At 40.1% G+C, this 21,298-nt stretch overlaps 1 pseudogene; it reads right to left on the reverse strand.

Moving 5' to 3' along the window:
* Window positions 1-1,628: 1,628 nt before the first annotated feature.
* On the reverse strand, window positions 1,629-13,585 carry LOC128576780 (serine/threonine-protein kinase 24-like; annotated as a pseudogene).
* Window positions 13,586-21,298: the final 7,713 nt, after the last annotated feature.

Consider the following 21,298-nt stretch of genomic DNA (forward strand, 5'->3'; position numbering starts at 1 on the left):
ATCCCTAACAATTAAAAAAAAAAAAAGAAATATCCCCCCTTTTTCAGGGCAAATTATGTCTACCATGCTTTCCAGACTTAATAAACTCACTACCAGTAAACGGTTTTGATATTTTTGCTATTAAACATGCTACCACATAACTAGCTTTTACAATTGTATATGAGTTGTAGCTTTTTTCTCTTTTTGAGACAAAGTCTCTCTACGTGGCCCTGTGGCATCATAGCTCGCAGCAATCTCAAACTCCTTAAATGGGCTCAAGGAATCCTCTTGCCTCAGCCTCCAGAGTGCCTGAGACTACAGGCACGTACCACAAGTCCAGGCTAGTGTGTGTGTGTGTGTTATAAAATTTATATGTGTAACCATTCAGACATTTTTAGATGGGAAAGATGATATGCAGATTCTACTACAAGGTACAACAGAAAGTTGTATGGGAAGGACGGTACATCTGGTGCAGACCAGCAGTGGCACGACTCCAAACGAATGTTAGATGAGAGCGCTTCCCTGGGGAGAAACCAAAGGTAATAATTTAAAGCTTCATGAGGCAAGATATGCTCCAATTTAAAATGCTAAGAAATAGTACCATCAATGTAAAAGGAAATCAACTTCTAAGTGTACCAAAAGGGTGGCAGGGCAAACAAGAGGAAAATTTGCATTTGTTGAGGTACAAATAGGAGTGTTCCCTAAAGGGCATTAATTATTATTAATGACAAACCCTGAAAATACAAAATAAAATCCAAATCACTGGTCACATAATTCAAAATTTACGTGTAATAAAGACAAGGCAAGTAGACTCCAAGGACATTATCTACAGAAGCACTTGGCCAATTTGTACACAATGATTTCTTATGGCATCGATGCCGAAAGAGTTTCCATAAAAATGACTTTGTATACAAATCTGTACACGGATCCACCAGAGTGATTCTCCACCTCCTGGGGGAAGCTGACAATTTAACACAGGATACCTGAGATTTCACGTCTGTAGATGCCTTACTGCAATCCCAAATATACATTTCAGGGTTTCTGTTTTAAAAACCCTTTCCTTGAATATGTGCACTATGGTTAAAATTAAAACCAAGAATAATAAAATAAAATGATCACTCAAAGGAGTGGACCCTTTCCCACCCCATCTGAGAGACTTCATCTGGCTGTGGCACAAGAGGACCATGTGTGTCCGGGACATGTGCCTTCGGCTGTGGGGTCTTGGCCCCTCCACAGAGCACCTCTTCAGCAGAGTCAGCAAAGGCTCTCCTTGACTTTTATTTTTTATTTATTTTTTTGAGACAGAGCCTCAAGATGTCTCTCTGGGTAGAGTGCTGTGGCATCACAGCTCATAACAACCTCCATCTCCTGGGCTCAAGCTATTCTCCTGTCTCCGCCTCCCAAGTAGCTGGGACTACAGGCGCCCACCACAACACCCAGCTATTGGTTGGTTGCAGCCGTCATTGTTGTTTGGTGGGCCTGGGCTGGATTCGAACCTGCCAGCTCAGGTGTATGTAGCTGGTGCCTTAGCCGCTTGAGCCACAGGCAACGAGCCTCTCCTTGACTTTTAAAGAGGAAGATGAAGAAAAAAGAAAAAATCAAAACCCCAAATACCACAGGAATTTCAGTGGGATGAGATTCCTCCACCACTATCTCTGGAGCCGCTGCTCAAGCTGGGCCACCATAGTGTCGGAGATGCAGGGCATGTCTCCTCTGCCAGGAAGATGACCCTCTGCCAGGAAGATGGCCCTCAGCAGTTTTTCTACTGATCCCATGTCCCTTCGCACGCCTGGCTCTGCTCCTTCAACTCCGCAGAGGAGAAATAATTGTAGACACTGAGAGAAAGGCCTCTTTGGGACATCTTTCATCTTATTTCTAAGTCTAATGGGTGAAGAGCTCCGTTCTTCAGATTCTTGGGATCCTTCTCTTGGATGGTGAAGATATAGTCCCCAGAGTCACTATGGCCAGATGCTTGGCCATCTGTTCCCGAGTCCGAGTCTTAGGAGCTGGAGTCCTCATGGCTGTGCTCCGCCTTCCATCTCTTGTACCTGTTGATGAGCTCCGTCAGGTAGGATGTTTTCTATGCATTGAGCGTCATAAACTTGTGCTTTAGTAACTCTTTAGCAATGGGTCTAAAACTCGGCTCCTTATTCAAACAGGACTCCACCAACTCCTTGAGGGGTTTGCTATAGTTTCCTTCCAACTTTGGTGGGTCATTCTTTGGAATGAGGAATAAAACCTTCATCGGGTGCAATTGGGAATGAAGTGACTCTCCTTTTGTTCTATGGCTATTATACCCAGGGACCAGATGTCTGCCTCTGAGTCATAAGCAGATTGGTTGATGACCTCAGGTGCCATCCAAAAGGGGTGCCCTTGGTGTTCCTTTTGATCTGGTGTCCGTCAGCTGGTCTGCCCCATTGAAGTCAGCCAGCTTCACCTTATCAAGCTCAGACAGCAGGACATGGGCAGCTTTAGTATCTCTATGGATTTTCTTCTGGAGATAATCCAGTCCTTTCAGTATTTCTCTTAATATAGTAGCGATCTGAGTTTCATCTAAAGGCCCAGGTTCTAACACATCTAGGGCAGAACCTCCACCAAGGTATTCCATTACTATCCATAATTTTGTATCCTTCAGATAGGATCCATAATTATTTGGTTACATATGGACTGTCGCACCAACTTAGCACTGTCATTTCTTGTTGAATGTCCTTTATCTCATCTTCAGCTTCTTCAAGATCAATGATATTTATGGCAACCACTTTCTGAGTCCAATTGTCAATGCCTTTGAACACCTCACCAAGAGTCCTTTCCAATTTGCTCTAGTTTTGTAAAAAGCTCTTCTGGATAAAGGTTCTGTATGCCTGGCAGGCCCGACTGCACTGGGAGTAAGCCATGGTACTCAGGACTTCCTGGGACAGGACGGCAGGGCCACAGGCGATCGGCAAGGGCGATGAGGCCAACCCGCTGTGCGCAGCCCTCGGGCAGCGGGGCCGGCTGGAGCCTGAGGCCACCTTAGCCCCTGAGAGTCCCGGCCAGGCCGCAGGGCTCAGCGGCAAGCAGCTGGCTGCGTCTCCATGCACCGCGCCGGGAGGGGCTGCGAGGGGGCAGGGCCTCGTGCGAAATGCCGCCACTGCTGCTAGCCTAAAGCCGGGCGACCTGGGCCCGCTCGCACTGGCCGCCTGGAGCCTGAGTCCAGGCTAGTTTTTCTATTTTTAGTAGAGACGAGGTCTCGCTGTTACTCAGGCTGGTTTCGAACTTCTGAGCTTAAGCAATCCATCCACCTCAGCCTCCCAGAGTGTTAGAATTATCGGTGTGATGCACTGTGCTCACCTGAGTTGCAACTTTTAAAGACAATTTTTGTTGAGAAGACAGTTTTTTTCAGTTCTGCTTTTTTGTTCTTAGAACACAATCCTTCATATACATCAAATTTGGTAGCATGTTTTTGCATATAATGCCTTTTCAAATTGTAAGCTTTGAAAATTTGCGCAAATTCCCTCCAAATTAAGCAGAGAACCTTATTATTTGCCTCAACAAAAAAGTAGTCATCTGTCTACTTTTCACTGAGCAATCTTCCTTCATCCATAATTTTTCATTTTGGGGGTTCTGTTTTCTTTTGAGATGCTGTAGAAGACACGTTGGGAGTAAAACAATGTAACAGGAGCTGTATTTCTTTTATTATGAGAACCAATTGATGGAAAAGTAGAAAGAAAGATTTGGGCCCTTCCACAGCTCAGCTGCTGATGCATGGGAGAGGTGGAGGGCACACTGTTAAGTACAGAGGGTGATGTATGAGGCACCACTGAGCAGTGAAAGTACCCTTCATAATCAAACAAGGATGCTTACCTGACTCCTAAATAACAGTAAATGCCTAATGTTGCAATGGTAGGTTGAAATACTATTGACAATTGCTGCCTTGGCAAGTTACCACAAGCACATGTAATGTCTTTTGGTGTCAACTCAACTGTCTGCACTTGGAAGATAACACATTGGAAGGCTCACACTGCTGTAACACTGAAGCCACGCATGCGTACAAATAGCTAGGACGTGGACGTGACATTGTAGTCTACAAAGTTTACACTTGAGAACTGCGCAGTTGAGTTTCACAAAAACATTAAAAGAAAAAAACTCCTAATGTTTTAAGTAAGTTTGTGATTTTGTGTTGGGCTGCATTTATAGCCATCTTGGGCTGCCTGGGACCTGCAGGCAGTGGGTTAGATGCCCCTGCTTACATGGATGGACTAGGCTGTGTGTGATTCTATCACCTAGAAGGGGCATCTTTTACCACCTAAATCATTTATCTGCTTCTCAATTTGCCTCTCCTTACAGGAAGAGATGTTCTCCTGGTAACTGGCTATCATAATAAGTATGAAATCAGAATGCCTTCTCATTGTGTTATCATGATTAGCCAAATAAATTGCCTTGACCAATGAATTATTAGCAGAAATGATGTCAGTTACCTTTGGCAGAATATTTTGGAGGCCTTCAAGACTCTTTTTTCCCCTTCTGCAATGGAAACTGGCAACATTCTCCAATAGTGGTTGCTCCATCAGCCTTAGACTCAAAGTGAGGATGATGGCAATGCAGGCCATAGCCCCAAGTGAACCTTCTAAAATTGTCTCCAAAGCAAGAAATCAACCTTTAGGCTAAAAGGACTTGAGGATGTTTGCCACTGTGGTATACCCCGGCTCATCCTGATTGATATTCTTCTATTGAGTATAGGATTCTATAGGCCACCCAAAAATGAACTGCTGGTGGTAGATTCTCCTTTTACTTCTGTAATGTCAACATAGGGTGCTACATTTACAAAGCTATTAGGCCTTTAGCTTTCTTTTTCTTCTCCCCTTTCATTGTTCTTTGTCTACCTTGCTACTATGTCTCTTTATCTAGCATCTTGGGGATGTTGAGACTCTTTCTTTTCTTCTGTTGGAAATGAGTCACCTTTCCTTGGCCCAAAGGTCTACAAGGTTACATATTATCTCTTTTGTTGTACACATTAAGACACATATTATTCAACAAATGATGCTCTCAGTTCTAGTATGTAATGAATAACAGAAAGTCTGCTGGAGCTCCGCCACCGCCTCTGCTGCCTCGCATCACCGGTCCCGACACGCCGCCGCTGCTGGGAAGGCAGCGGGTGCCGAGCAAGTTGTGAGCGTGCCTCTCTGCCCGGGGAAAGTTTCCCCCGTGGCCACCGGCGGGAGTTGGCTCCGGGTCCCACGCCGTGGCTGTAAGAGTTTATCCTGAAGCCACCATTAGAAGTGGATCTCAGAGGTGTGGCACCTGTGGGCTCAAAGAGAAATTTACCAATTGAAAGAGATGTTCACTGAGCACCTGCTGGGGTTCAGAGATTAAAAACTCCCAATCCCTGACCTCAAAGTGCTCACAATCTGATACAACAACCAGGTTACTCTCAAAAGTTGAGCACTTTGATTGTGTGTGTGCAGCTGTTGTTGTTAAGACAATAAAGCATCAGGAGGCGGAGCAAGATGGCAGCCGAGTAACAGCTTCCTTGCATCTGGGCACCGTGAGTCTGGGGAGATAGGACTCCAGGCATCTCTGGCTGGTGGGATCTGCCTAACATCACCCCTGAGAGGATACAGGGAGTCAGCGAGAGACTTCTGGACCCCAAGAGGAGGACTAAAACAGTGGAAAACCGGCAAGTGGTCGCGTGTGTTCAATCCGTCTAAACCCGCCCGCAACTGTAAGTTCAGTAGCAGCGAGACTGCAAACCAGAAAGGCCTTACCTGTGAACTGTTTTGATGTCCTTGGACTTGGCACTCAGCTGAACTGCCTTGGGGAGAGCCTGAGTGGGAGTGCGGAGAACTTTGGCCTTTGTCTAGGGCCCCAGTGTGAGCCGCTGAGCCAGTCGGAGCTAATAGTGTTTGGCTCTGGGTCACAGGGAGCCATTGTGAGCGATCCGCCCCGGCAAGCTCCGCCCTCAGGGTTGCAGAGCTGGAATTGGGTGGGAGCTGGTAACCCAGCGAACAAGTAGCCTAAGGGCGGGGTCTGAGCTGCCTTGCAGCCCTAACCCTCCGGGGCAGGAGACCAGTTTTGACACACAGGGTAAGTGGATAGCCACTTCAGCAGTGATTCCAGCGACAAGCACTTCCCTGAGAAAGCTTCTGCTCAGTAAGTGAACAAGTTCAAAGCGCCTTTCAAGTGGGCTGAAGAGAGATTTAGGGTGTCTACCTGCTGGGGTTTGAGAAACTAGCAGCCTCCAGTCGTATCAGAACTGTGATTAACATCTCATACCCCAGAAGACCACGTGTTGCCCAGACAATATTCAATAACATATACATACTGCTTTGTTTTTTGGTTGTGTTTTTTTTTTTTTTGGTTTAGTTGTTTTTTTTTTGTTTATTTTGATGTTGTGGATTGTTGTTTTGTTTTTTAAGTTCAACCTTTTCCATACAGATCCTTTTTCTTTCTCAATTTTTCTAGTTTAATTATAATTTCCCATTACTGCCTATTTCAATAATTAGAACTTCATTTTTGTTACTGTTTCTACCGCTATTATTTGGTTTTTCCAACCAATTTTATCCTGTAAAGTTTTCTGTTTGCTTGTTTTCGTTTGATTTATGGCATTTTTGTCTTTCCTCTCTACTTGGTGGAGGTGGGGTACTGTGTCTGATCAGGTTAGAAAAGAGCTGCTGACCTCAAGGGAACCACCCAACTGGACACCCCCAGAAGGTGTTTTTTTTTTTTTAAGGTTGTATCAAAGTACCCTACTGTACACCTATATTGCTCTGTCTCCCTCTTTCTGTGCCTCTCTTCTTTTTGTCAATATTCCTTTTACCCATGCCCTCTCCTTTCTCTATTTTTCTTTTTTTTTCTTATCACTCAGTCCTCCTTTCTTTCATCCCTTTTTTGCTCTTAAACCTTCTCACCCTTCTGGTCCTGTAACCCTTAGTCCACAGGCACGAGAACTTAAAGAGCAAGAGGAAGTGAAAGGAAAATTAGGGCAAGGAAACAGATAAAAGAAATCACCCATGAGGAAGAATCAGCAGAAAACTCCAGGCAACATGAAGAATCAGTCCAGAACAACCCCGCCAAGGGACAATGAGGTAGCTACTGTAGAGGATTCCACCTATACAGAAATGTTAGGAATGACAGAAAGGGAATTTAGAATACACATGTTGAAAACAATGAAAGAAATGATGGAAACAAGGAAGGAAACTGCTAATAAAGTGGAAAATAACCAAAAGGAAATCCAAAAACAGAATCAAATCAGAGATGAACGATATGAAGAATATAAAAAGGATATAGCAGAGCTGAAGGAAATGAAACAGTCAATTAGGGAACTTAAAGATGCAATGGAAAGTATCGGCAACAGGTTAGACCACGCAGAAGAAAGAATTTCAGAGGTAGAAGACAAAGTTTTTGAGATAACTCAGATAGTAAAAGAGGCAGAAAAGAAGAGAGAGAAAGCAGAACATTCACTGTCAGAACTATGGGACTCTACGAAGCGTTCCAGCATACGAGTTATAGGAATCCCAGAAGGGGAAGAAGAATGCCCCAGAGGAATGGAAGCCATACTAGAGAATATTATAAAAGAAAATTTCCCAAATATCACCAAAGATTCTGACACCCTGCTTTCAGAGGGCTATCGGACCCCAGGTCGCCTCAACTCTAACCGACCTTCTCCAAGACACATTGTGATGAACCTGTCCAAAGTCAAGACAAAAGAAAAGATTCTGCAAGCTGCCAGGAGTAAGCGCCAGTTGACCTACAGGGGCAAATCCATCAGAGTGACTGCAGACTTCTCTAATGAAACTTTCCAAGCAAGAAGACAAATTGTTCTGTTTAATCTACTTAAACAGAACAATTTCCAGCCCAGAATTCTGTACCCTGCTAAGCTAAGCTTAAAAATTGATGGAGAAATCAAATCATTTATAGATGTACAAACATTGAGGAAATTTGCCACAACAAGACCAGCTCTACAGGAAATACTTCAACCTGTTCTGCACACTGACCACCACAATGGATCAGCAGCAAAGTAAGGACTCAGAAATTAAAGGACAGAACCAAACCTCCCCACTGATCCAAAAGATAAAACTAAGCAACGGACTCTCACAAAATAAGACGAATAGAATACTACCACACTTATCAATTATCTCCATAAATGTTAATGGCTTGAATTCCCCACTGAAGAGACATAGATTGGTTGACTGGATTAAAAAACACAAGCCATCCATTTGCTGTCTGCAAGAAACACACCTGGCTTCAAAAGACAAATTAAAGCTCCGAGTCAAGGGTTGGAAGACAATTTTTCAGGCAAATGGAATTCAGAAGAAAAGAGGAGTTGCAATCTTATTTTCAGATACATGTGGATTTAAAGCAACTAAAGTCAAAAAAGACAAAGATGGTCACTTTATATTGGTCAAGGGAAAAATACAACAAGAAGATATTTCAATTCTAAATATCTATGCACCCAATTTAAATGCTTCCAGATTCTTGAAACAGACCTCACTCAGTCTGAGCAGTATGATATCTGATAATACCATAATAACAGGGGACCTTAACACTCCTCTTACAGAGCTGGACAGATCCTCTAAACAGAAATTAAACAAGGATATAAGAGACTTAAATGAGACCCTAGAACAACTGTGCTTCATAGACGCATATAGAACACTCCATCCCAAAGATAAAGAATATACATTCTTCTCATCACTCCATGGAACATTCTCCAAAATTGATCATATCCTGGGACACAAAACAAATATCAACAGAATCAAAAGAATTGAAATTTTACCTTGTATCTTCTCAGACCATAAGGCACTAAAGGTGGAACTCAACTCTAACAAAAATGCTTGACCCCACCCAAAGGCATGGAAACTAAACAATCTTCTGTTGAATAACAGATGGGTGAAGGAAGAAATAAAACAGGAAATCATTAACTTCCTTGAGCATAACAACAATGAAGACACAAGCTACCAAAACCTGTGGGATACTGCAAAAGCAGTTTTGAGAGGAAAATTCATCGCTTTAGATGCCTACATTCGAAAAACAGAAAGAGAGCACATCAGCAATCTCACAAGAGATCTTATGGAATTGGAAAAAGAAGAACAATCTAAGCCTAAACTCAGTAGAAGAAAAGAAATATCCAAAATCAAATCAGAGATCAATGAAATTGAAAACAAAAGAATCATTCAGAAAATTAATGAAACAAGGAGTTGGTTTTTTGAAAAAATAAATAAAATAGATAAACCATTGGCCAGACTAACGAGGAATAGAAAAGTAAAATCTCTAGTAACCTCAATCAGAAATGATAAAGGGGAAATAACAACTGATCCCACAGAGATACAAGAGATCATCTCTGAATACTACCAGAAACTCTATGCCCAGAAATTTGACAATGTGAAAGAAATGAATCAATATTTGGAATCACACCCTCTCCCTAGACTCAGCCAGGAAGAAATAGAGCTCCTGAACAGACCAATTTCAAGCACTGAGATCAAAGAAACAATAAAAAAGCTTCCAAGCAAAAAATGCCCTGGTCCAGATGGCTTCACTCCAGAATTCTATCAAACCTTCAAGGAAGAGCTTATTCCTGTACTGCAGAAATTATTCCAAAAAATTGAGGAAGAAGGAATCTTCCCCAACACATTCTATGAAGCAAACATCACCCTGATACCAAAACCAGGAAAAGACCCAAACAAAAAGGAGAATTTCAGACCAATCTCACTCATGAACATAGACGCAAAAATTCTCAACAAAATCCTAGCCAATAGATTACAGCTTATCATCAAAAAAAGTCATTCATCATGATCAAGTAGGCTTCATCCCAGGGATGCAAGGCTGGTTTAACATACGCAAGCCTATAAACGTTATCCACCATATTAACAGAGGCAAAAATAAAGATCACATGATCCTCTCAATAGATGCAGAAAAAGCATTTGATAAAATCCAGCATCCTTTTCTAATTAGAACACTGAAGAGTATAGGTATAGGTGGCACATTTCTAAAACTGATTGAAGCTATCTATGACAAACCCACAGCCAATATTTTACTGAATGGAGTAAAACTGAAAGCTTTTCCTCTTAGAACTGGAACCAGACAAGGTTGTCCTCTGTCACCTTTACTATTCAACGTAGTGCTGGAAGTTCTAGCCAAAACAATTAGGCAAGACAAGGAAATAAAGGGAATCCAAATGGGAGCAAAGGAGGTCAAACTCTCCCTCTTTGCTGACGACATGATCTTATACTTAGAGAACCCCAAAGACTCAACCACAAGACTCCTAGAAGTCATCAAAAAATACAGTAATGTTTCAGGATATAAAATCAATGTCCACAAGTCAGTAGCCTTTGTGTACACCAATAACAGTCAAGATGAGAAGCTAATTAAGGACACAACTCCCTTCACCATAGTCTCAAAGAAAATGAAATACCTAGGAATATACCTAACGAAGGAGGTGAAGGACCTCTATAAAGAAAACTATGAAATCCTCAGAAAGGAAATAGCAGAGGATATTAACAAATGGAAGAACATACCGTGCTCATGGATGGGAAGAATCAACATTGTTAAAATGTCTATACTTCCCAAAGCAATCTACCTATTCAATGCCATTCCTATCAAATTACCAACATCATACTGTCAAGATTTGGAAAAAATGATTCTGCGTTTTGTATGGAACCGGAAAAAACCTCGTATAGCTAAGGCAGTTCTCTGTAACAAAAATAAAGCTGGGGGCATCAGCATACCAGATTTTAGTCTGTACAAAGCCATAGTGCTCAAGACAGCATGGTACTGGCACAAAAACAGAGACATAGACACTTGGAATCGAATTGAAAACCAAGAAATGAAACTAACATTTTATAACCACCTAATCTTTGATAAACCAAACAATAACATACCTTGGGGGAAAGATTCCCTATTCAATAAATGGTGTTCGGAGAACTGGATGTCTACACGTAGAAGACTGAAACTGGACCCACACCTTTCCCCACTCACAAAAATTGATTCAAGATGGATAAAGGACTTAAACTTAAGGCATGAAACAATAAAAATCCTCCAAGAAAGCATAGGAAAAACACTGGAAGATATTGGCCTGGCATGGCAATTGCAACAACAACAAAAATAAACAAATGGGACTTCATTAAACTGAAAAGCTTCTGTACAGCTAAGGACACAATAACCAAAGCAAAGAGACAACCTACACAATGGGAAAGGATATTTGCATATTTTCAATCAGACAAAAGCTTGATAACTAGGATCTATAGAGAACTCAAATTAATCCACATGAAAAAGCCAACAATCCCTTATATCAATGGGCAAGAGACATGAATAGAACTTTCTCTAAAGATGACAGACGAATGGCTAACAAACACATGAAAAGATGTTCATCATCTCTATATATTAGAGAAATGCAAATCAAAACAACCCTGAGATATCATCTAACCCCAGTGAGAATGGTCCACATCACAAAATCTCAAAACTGCAGATGCTGGCGTGGATGTGGAGAGAAGGGAACACTTTTACACTGCTGGTGGGACTGCAAACTAGTACAACCCTTCTGGAAGGGCAGTATGGAGAAACCTCAAAGAACTCAAGCTAGACCTCCCATTTGATCCTGCAATCCCATTACTGGGCTTCTACCCAGAAGGAAAGAAATATTTTTATCATAAGGACACTTGTACTAGACCGCTTATTGCAGCTCAATTTACAATCGCCAAAATGTGGAAACAGCCTAAATGCCCACCAACCCAGGAATGGATTAACAAGCTGTGGTATATGTATACCGTGGAATACTATTCAGCCATTAAAAAAAATGGAGACTTTACATCCTTCGTATTAACCTGGATGGGTGTGGAAGACATTATTCTTAGTAAAGCATCACAAGAATGGAGAAGCATGAATCCTATGTACTCAATTTTGATATGAGGACAATTAATAACAATTATGGTCATGGGGGGGAACAGAAAGAGGGAAGGAGGGAGGTGGGTGGGGCCTTGGTGTGTGTCACACTTTATGGGGGCAAGACATGATTGCAAGTGGGACTTTACCTAACAATTGCAATCAGTGTAACCTGGCTTATTGTACCCTCAATGAATCCCCAACAATAAAAAAAAAAGAATAATAGAAAGTCCAATGTATATTATGCTTGTGCCAGTGAAAATAGACAACCAGTGATTTATTTTATCATAGTAAAAAGGTATTTATGCCAGGATTCATGTCTCTAATGCAGTGTCATTATTCTGTGGCTGTGCTAATTGTAGAGGAAAAGTTGTTTATAGTTACAGACAGAGCATCAGACTGAGACCCAAGAGTTATTCCAAGAATGATGACAAGAACAGTGTGTGTTAGAAGACGTTGCTCAGCTGGAATAAGGATTGTGTGAAGTAGAAGTAACCTAAATATTCTATTTGTTATCTTTTGTGCTTTCCTTCTCTCCTTTCCTTTTTTTAGTCTGGTCTTTATTGGAGCAGCGAGTTCTTTCACATTTCACTCTTTAATGGTGATTTTCTTGAACATCTAAGTTTATGATGATATCTCTTTCCACAGATTCCATTGGGATGTCCACAGAAGAAATTAATTAAATTAAATTAATTAAAATTAAATTCTTAAGTTAGCTTAAGAATACATGCACCAGTGTGTGCTGGTCTGAACCGGTCACAGTACATTAATATACAATGTGTAGCCTGACCACTTGACAACTTCTAACAAAGTCTTATTTTTCTGTCTCCCTGAAACAGAACAACTATATTTCTGGAATAATGCTGGAGGCCTTTTCTTTTAGAAAATTACACTTTTCAAAAGGTTAACATAAAATTAACACCCATATCTTCATGTCCCAGATTTTAAAACTGTAAATAATTTTTATATTTCTTCCAGCTTTTGTCTGTGCATTTCTTTTTTAAAAATCATGTTTTATACACCTTTAGTTTTAGAAAAACTGGTAAATGTAAAACTCCCCTTTGACTATATTTCCAGCCCATTGCCCTTTCTCTATTCTCTAGAGACAACCACTATGATGAGTTTGATATCTATCCTTTTTAATACTTTCATGTACATTCAGAAACAGATGTAATGTTTCTGTGGGTTTGGGAAAAAAATATATATATATGGAATTGTTCTATACATTCCATTCTACAACTTTTTAAATTTGACGTTAAGTGTTTTAGGTCTATCCTTACTGATTCATATAGCTCTAGCCTCTTTATTTTAATATGATTAGCAATCCATTTCAGGAAGATTCCACATTTTATTCATTCTTTTATTGATGGATATTTTGGTTGTTCCTAATTTTTTTTTTTTTTGAGACAGAGTCTCTCTATGTCGCCCTCAGTAGAGTGCTGTGGCTTCACAGCTCACAGCAACCTCCAACTCTTTGGCTTAAGTGATTCTCTTGCTTCAGCCTCCCAAGTAGCTCTAGTTTTTTTTTTTTTTTTTTTTTGCTGTTTCTCACAATGCTGTCATAAACATCTATTTATGTGTCCTCTTGTCTACATAGTCAAATGTTTCTCTGGGTTGTGTACTTAGAAGGGAAAATGTTAGGTTGTAGGGTTGACATGTGTCTCATTTTACTAGAGACATTCACACTCCTCTCCCAAGTGGCTGTTTCAGTTTATTTACCCACTGGATGGTGTAAGATGATCTGTTTACCCATCCTCCTATTCCCTATACCAGTGATTGTCACATTTTTAAATTATGGTTTATCTGATGAGCAAAAGATGCTCTCTTATTGTAGTTTCAATTTACATTTTTATGATTACTGGTGAGATTGAACAACTTTTCTTTTTTTTTTTTTTTATTGTTGGGGATTCATTGAGGGTACAATAAGCCAGTGAGATTGAACAACTTTTCATATATTTATTGGCCATTTGTGTTTCATCTGGATTCATTATATGCCTAAATTATATCTGCTGATTTTTTTTCCTGCACACAGACAAAATACACTCAAAAGCATTTATGCATAAAAAGAAGCTGGAAGGAGAGAGGAAAAAAAAATCTTCAGCATTGTTTGCCGGAGTGGTGCTACTTAATCCTTCTGAAAAAAATGACTTGATTGTGCAATTTCATTCTAGGAAGATGACACTGTGCGTTATCTAGTCACAAAGCACTTTTAAAACAGAAACAAATTCTGTGCAACTTCCTTCAGAATTAACACATTATTGTGCTGTAAGTAAACATCAGTGTGTAATAGCTGAAGCATAGGCTTTGGAATAAGAAGGAACTAACTTTCTGTTTCAGCTCTGCCAATTTCTACCTGGAGGGAAGTTGGGGAGACTATAACTTTTCTGAGCCTTCAATATGTTTTCTTGGTCTTTCCAGCATCAGACTCAAAAGTTAACCTTCTCCATCCCCTTTCTTGTCATTCCTGATGTCTTCATTCCATTTTCATGATAATTTTATAGTCTCCTTGCTTCACAGTCTAGAACTTTTCCTTTCTGACACTCTTTTTCTCCCTGCTATTTCCATGACCTTTTGGCACAATCTAACACGGAACCATGTCATTACTTAGGAGCCACCTCCAAGAACTCTAATTCGAGTTTTTTCCTTTCTGGCCAAAACATCCTGCTCTTTCATCTTTGATTTTTTACTTTATTTTTCATATTTCATTCATCCTACTAGCCCTGACCTATGTTCACAGGTTCTTAGCCTCTTTTCTCTCCACCAGCTTATCTACCAGTATGGAGCTCTATTCAACCATGCCTTCTTTCTCTTGAGCTCCCCTGGTCCTTCTATTGCATTTGCCTTGCCAGTCCTCAGTCCTGAGCACAGCTGCTGTGGGTTTTCTCGGCTCTCCCAATCACAAACTATCTAGCATAAAGATGATTAGATTAACTACAACAGCAGTTTTCCGAGTGTGGGTCCTGAACTAGCAGCATCCACATCACCTAAGAACTTGTTAAAAATACAAATTAGGGGGGAACACAGTGGCTCACACCTATAATCTTAGTACTCTAGGAGGCTGATACAGGTGGATTGCTTGAGCTCAGGAGTATGAGACCAGCCTAAGGAAGAGGGAGACCCCATCCTACTAAAAGAGAAAAACCAACAGGGCGTAGTGGTGCATGCCTGTAGTCCAAGCTGCTCAGGAGGCTGAGGCAAGTGGATGGCTCAAGCCCAAGGGTTTGAGGTTGCTGTGAGCTATTATGCCAAGGCACTATACACAAGATGACAGAGTGAGACTCTGTCTCAAAAAAAAAAAAAAAAGGAAGAAAGAAAGATAAATTTCTAGGGCCCTATCCAGGTGATGCAATATAAAATTCTTGAACTTAACTGAACCTTCTTGACAATCCTTTGATTGACCCTTCAATTGAAACCTTATCTACCCAAATTTTCAGATTAAAATGTTGATTTCCCAGTGACAAACACTCCTATTTGGTAGGAGTGTTTGACTTTTTTTTTTATTTATTGTTAACTCATAGCTGTGTACATTAGTGCAATCAAGGGGTACAATGTGCTGGTTTCATATACAATCTGAAATATTCTCATCAAACTGTTCAACGTAGCTTTCATGGCATTTTCTTAGTTATTTTATGTAGACATTTGTATTCTGCATTTAGTAAGTTTTGCCTGTACCCATTCTAAGATGCACCGTAGGTGTGGCCCCACCCATTATCCTCCCTTCACCCTAACCTCCCCCCTCCACACCCCTCCCTTGGCCCTTTTCCAATATTCTTATGCTATAGTTGGGTTATAGCCTTCATATGAAAGCTATAAATTAGCTTCATAGTAGGGCTGAGTACATTGGATACTTTTTCTTCCATTCTTGAGATACTTTGCTAAGAAGACTATGTTCCAGCTCCATCCATGTAAACATGAAAGAGGTAAAGTCTCCATCTTTCTTTAAGGCTGCATAATATTCCATGGTATACATGTACCACAATTGCTAGTCCATTCGTGGGTCAATGGGCATTTGGGCTTCTTCCATGACTTAGCAATTATGAATTGGGCTGCGATAAACATTCTGGTACAGACGTCTTTGTTATATTGTGATTTTTGGTCTTTTGGGTATATACCTAGTAAAGAAATTATAGGATCGAATGGCAGGTCTATTTTTAGATCTCTAAGTATTCTCCAAACATCCTTCCAAAAGGAAAGTATTAGTGTGCATTCCTACCAGCAGTGTAGAAGTGTGCCCTTTTTGCCACCTCCACGCCAACATCTCTGGTTTTGGGATTTTTTTATGTGGGCTACTCTTACTGGGGTTAGGTGATATCTCAGAGTAGTTTTGATTTGCATTTCTCTGATGATTAAGGATGATGAGCTTTTTTTCATGTGTTTGTAGATCGTGTGTCTGTCTTCTTTAGAGAAGTTTCTCTTCAAGTCCTTTGCCCACCCTGAGATGGGATCACTTGTTCTTTTCTTGTTGATACGTTTGAGTTCTCTGTGGATTCTGGTTATTAAACCTTTATCGGAGGTATAACCTGCAAATATTTTCTCCCATTCTGACGGCTGTCTGCTTGCTTTACTTACTATGTTCTTGGCTGTGCAGAAGCTTTTTTGTTTGATCAGGTCCCAGTATTGTATCTTTGATACTGCTTCGATTGCCTGGGGAGTCCTCCTCATAAAATATTCACCCAGGTCGATTCCTTCAATGCAGTTTTCCCTGCATTTTCTTCAAGTATTTTCATAGTTTCATGTCTTAAATTTAAATCTTTTATCCAGTGAGAGTCTATCTGAGTTAATGATGAAAGGTGTGGGTCCAGTTTCAGTCTTTTACAGATCGCCAACCAGTTCACCCAGCACCATTTGTTAAATAGGGAATCTTTTCCCCACTGAATGTTTTTAATTGGCTTGTCAAAGATCAAATAACGGTAAGTAGCTGGATTCCTCTCTTGGTTCTCCATTCTGTTCCAGACATCTACTTCTCAGAACGCCAGCAGGACTATTTGATAAATCTTAATGCAATTCGGGATCTGCATTTCCAATATGCACTCCCATGAATTCTGATTAAGGAAGGCCTGGGGACAACACTTTGGAAAATACTGAACAAAGCCCTCATGGTGGTTTTCTTTTTTAAAAAATTTCAGGTTGGGCGGCGCCTGTGGCTCAAGGAGTAGGGCGCCGGTCCCATATGCCGAAGGTGGCAGGTTCAAACCTAGCCCCGGCCAAAAACCAAAAAAAAAAAAAAAAAAAAAAAAATTTCAGGTTAATATAAGGGTATATACAATTAGGTATTTGTTAGGTAAAGTCCAAATTGGAGTTGAGCTCTTCAGCCAGAAGGTGTTCCATATACACCTGCATTGTGTCCAAAAGGTAAGAGTTTGCTACCTCCCCTCTTCTTAAATTTAAATGTGTTTTTCTCTCATGTGGGCCTGTAGTTGTTCATCTACTAAGTTTCATATTAATAATGAGTACATTGTGGGGCAGCGCCTGTGGCTCAGTGAGTAGGGCGCCGGCCCCATATGCCGAGGGCAGAGGGTTCAAACCCAGCCCTGGCCAAACTGCAACAAAAAAATAGCCGGGCGTTGTGGCGGGCACCTGTAGTCCCAGCTGCTCGGGAGGCTGAGGCAAGAGAATCGCTTAAGCCCATGAGTTGGAGGTTGCTGTGAGCTGTGTAAGGCCACGGCACTCTACCGAGGGCCATAAAGTGAGACTCTGTCTCTACAAAAAATAAATAAATAAATAAATAAATAAATAAAAAAGAATAATGAGTACATTGTGGGGGCAGAGGAAGTCAAACTCTTGCTCTTTGCTAATGATATGACCTTGTACTTAGAAAACCCCAGAGACTCAACTACTAAATTCCTGGAAGTGATCAGGAAATATAGTAACATCTCAAGGTATGAAATCAATGTTCACAAATAAGTAGTCTTTGTATATGCCAGTAATAGCCAAGTTGAGAAGCAGATCAAGGACACAATTCCCTTTATAATAGCTTCAAAGAAAATGAAATACTTAGGAATATCCCTAACAAAAGAGGTGAAGGATCTTTTCAAAGATAATTATGAAACCTTAAGAAAAGAAATTGCAGAAGACATTAACAAATGGAAGAACATACCACGCTCTTGGCTAGGAAGAGTCAACATTGTCAAAAATGTCTCTTCTATCTAAAGCAATCTACAGATTCAACACAATTCCCATTAAGATACTAACATCACATTTTGAAGAAATGGAAAAAATAGTACTTCGTTTTTCCAGGAAAAACCCTGTATAGCTAAGGCTGTTCTTAGTAATAAAAACAAAGCTGGAGGCATCACCCTACCAGACTTTAGGCTATATAACAAGTCCACAGCAATCAAAATATCATGATATTGGCACAAAAGTAGAGATATAGACATATGGAACAGAATAGAAAACCAAGAGATAAAACCAGTCTCTACTTGCCATCTGATGTTTGATAAATGAAACAAAAGCATACAGTGGGGGGAAAGAATCCCTGCTCAACAAATGGTGTTGGGAGAACTGTATAACCACATGTAAAATACTGAAACTTGACCCACATTTTTCACCCCTTACAAAAATTGACTCAAGATGGATAAAAGATTTAAATCTAAGACACAAAATGATAAAAATCTTAGAAGAATGTGTGGAAAAAACTTTGGATGATGTTGGACTGGGGAAAGATTTTATGACAAAGGCTTCAGCAGCTATCACAACAACAACAAAAATTAACAAGTGGGACTTAATTAAGCTGAAAAGCTTCTGCACAGCTAAGGAGACAACAAATAAAGCAAAAAGACAACCTTCAGAATGGGAAAAGATATTTGCAGGGTATCAATCTGACAAAGGGTTGATAACTAGAATCTATAGTGAACTCAAATTAGTCAACAAAAAAGAGAAAATAATCCCATCTACCACTGAGCAAGACATATAAACAGAACCTTCTTGAGGCAGACAGACAAATGACTAACAAACATTTCAAAAAATGCTCATTATCCCTAAACATCAGAGAAATACAAATCAAAACCACCCTGAGATATAACTGATACGCAGTGAAAATAGCCCACATCACAAAGTCTCAAAGCTGCAGATGTGGAGAGAAGGGAACACTTTTACACTGCTGGTGGGACTACAATCTAATACAACCTTTTTGGAAGGAAGTATAGAGTATCCTCAAAGAATTCAAATTAGACCTCCCATTTGCTCCTGCAATCCCATTACTAGGCATCTATCCAGAAGAAAAAAAAAATTTTATCATAAATTTACAATTTCCATGATGTAGAAACAACCTAAATGCTCACAAATCCATCAATGGATTAACAAGCTGTGGTATATGTATACCATGGAATATTATTCAGCCATTAAAAAGATGGAGACTTTACATGTTTTGTATTAACCTGGATAGAGTTGGAACACATTCTTATTAGTAAAGTATCACAAGAATGGAGAAGCAAGAATCCAATGTGCTCAATTCTAATATGAAGCCAGTAGATGATCTAATACATACTCTCACAAGAGAAAAACTCAAGTCAATTCAAGGTGGGGGTCAAGTAAGCAAGGGAGTGGTGAGAGGGGTGGAGGGAGGCAGATGGGGGTTATGGTGTATGGCACCTTTTGTGGGTGGGACACAATTATAACAAATGCAATCAGTGTAACCTAATTTTTTGTAGCCTCAATGAATCCCAAACAATAAAAATAAATAAATAACCACAAAAATAAAAAAATTAAAAAGTTAATAAGAATGCTGAGTACATTGGATGCATGCTTTTCCATTCTTGTGATACCCCATTGTGGTTTTCTAATGGTTTTCAATCTGTTTTTCTTCCCTTTGGAAAGGACATAGCCCCTCTTTTATTGAGCTCAGGAGGTTGAATGCTTAATCACACTGTCTCTTGCCTCCTCTGATAACTCATTCAATTACTTTCCATTTATCTTCCCCAACATACTTAACTCTCCTCTATGCTCAAAAATATTTCCATGATAGTGCCACCCCTTTGAGTTCTAATTTTATTTTATTCCTTTTTTTCCCATTAACAAAGTGCTTGAAAGAGTGAAATAACCAACTGCTTACACCTCCTCACACTCACTCCCTCCTTCTACCTTCACCACTTCACTGAAATTGTTCTCTTCGTGTTTCACGGGGACTTCAAAATTGCTCTCCTACTCTAAAGTCTTATCTTAATGACCACCCTCCTTTATTGACATTCTCCCCCCTTGGCTGGTTTCTTAAGACAACAACTTCTGTTTTCATTTCATGGCTTGAAGTTTCCCTTCTCTATTCATTTTATGGCTTCAGTTCCTCCCATTCTCATAGTGAAAGGTTCTTCTCTCTGCTCTTTTCTTTTCTCGCTATATGTGTCAATCTTTTAAAAAAAATTTATTGAGGTGTAATTTACATTTGATAAAATTATAATTTAAGAATATGCAATTAATTCTCGCTTATTATACACTCAATGAATCCCCAACATTAAAAAAAAAAAGAATATGCAATTCAGGGTAGCACCTGTGGCTCAGGGAGTAGGGCACTGGTCCCATACACCGAGAGTGGTGGGTTCAAACCTGGACCTGGCCAGCTAAAAACAGCAGTGACAACTGCAACAACAACAACAACAACAACAAATATGCAATTGAGTAAGTTTTGGTATATTTACAGAGTTGTACAACCACCACCACAATCTACTTTCAGATTATTTTCATTATCACTCCCCCCCCCCATAAAATATCTTGTACCCATAAGCAGTCACCATTCCTCCCTCCCTGCAGCCTCTGGCAACCACTAATCAACCTTCTGTCTCTATGGAGGTTTTTTTTTTTTTTTTTTGGATATTTCATATAATGAAATTATACAGTATGTTGTCTTTTGTGCCTTGCTTCCTTCATTCAGCATAAGGCTTTCAAGATAGATCCATGCTGTGGCATGCAGCAGAATTTCATTCTTTTTGTAGACAGGACATGTAGGCAGAAAGAAGAAATGAAAGCATTCCAGACTGAGAAAAAGAAGGAACACTGTCTCTGTTTACATATAACATGATCTTGTTCATAGAAAATCCTGAGGCATCCTCAATTTTAAAAAATCAATTAAAGTAAATGAGTTCAACTAGGTGGCAGAATACAAGATCAATGTCCAAAAATGCCCTATAGAAAAGGCTAAAAAAAAATAATTATACTTATATACACTAGCAACAAACAATTGGGAAATGAATGGTTAAACTACATTTTATCTTTTTTTTTTTATTGTTGGGGATTCATTGAGGGTAAAATAAGCCAGGTTACATTGATTGCAATTGTTAGGTAAAGTCCCCCTTGCAATCATGTCTTGCCTCCATAAAGTGTGACACACACCAAGGCCCCACCCCACTCCCTCTTTCTGCTTTCCCCACCCCCATAACCTTGATTGTCATTAATTGTCCTCATATCAAAATTGAGTACATAGGATTCATGCTTCTCCATTCTTGTGATGCTTTACTAAGAATAATGTCTTCACTTC

Source organism: Nycticebus coucang, chromosome X (genome assembly GCF_027406575.1).
Source record: "Nycticebus coucang isolate mNycCou1 chromosome X, mNycCou1.pri, whole genome shotgun sequence".
In the NCBI taxonomy this organism is placed as follows: Eukaryota; Metazoa; Chordata; class Mammalia; order Primates; family Lorisidae; genus Nycticebus; species Nycticebus coucang.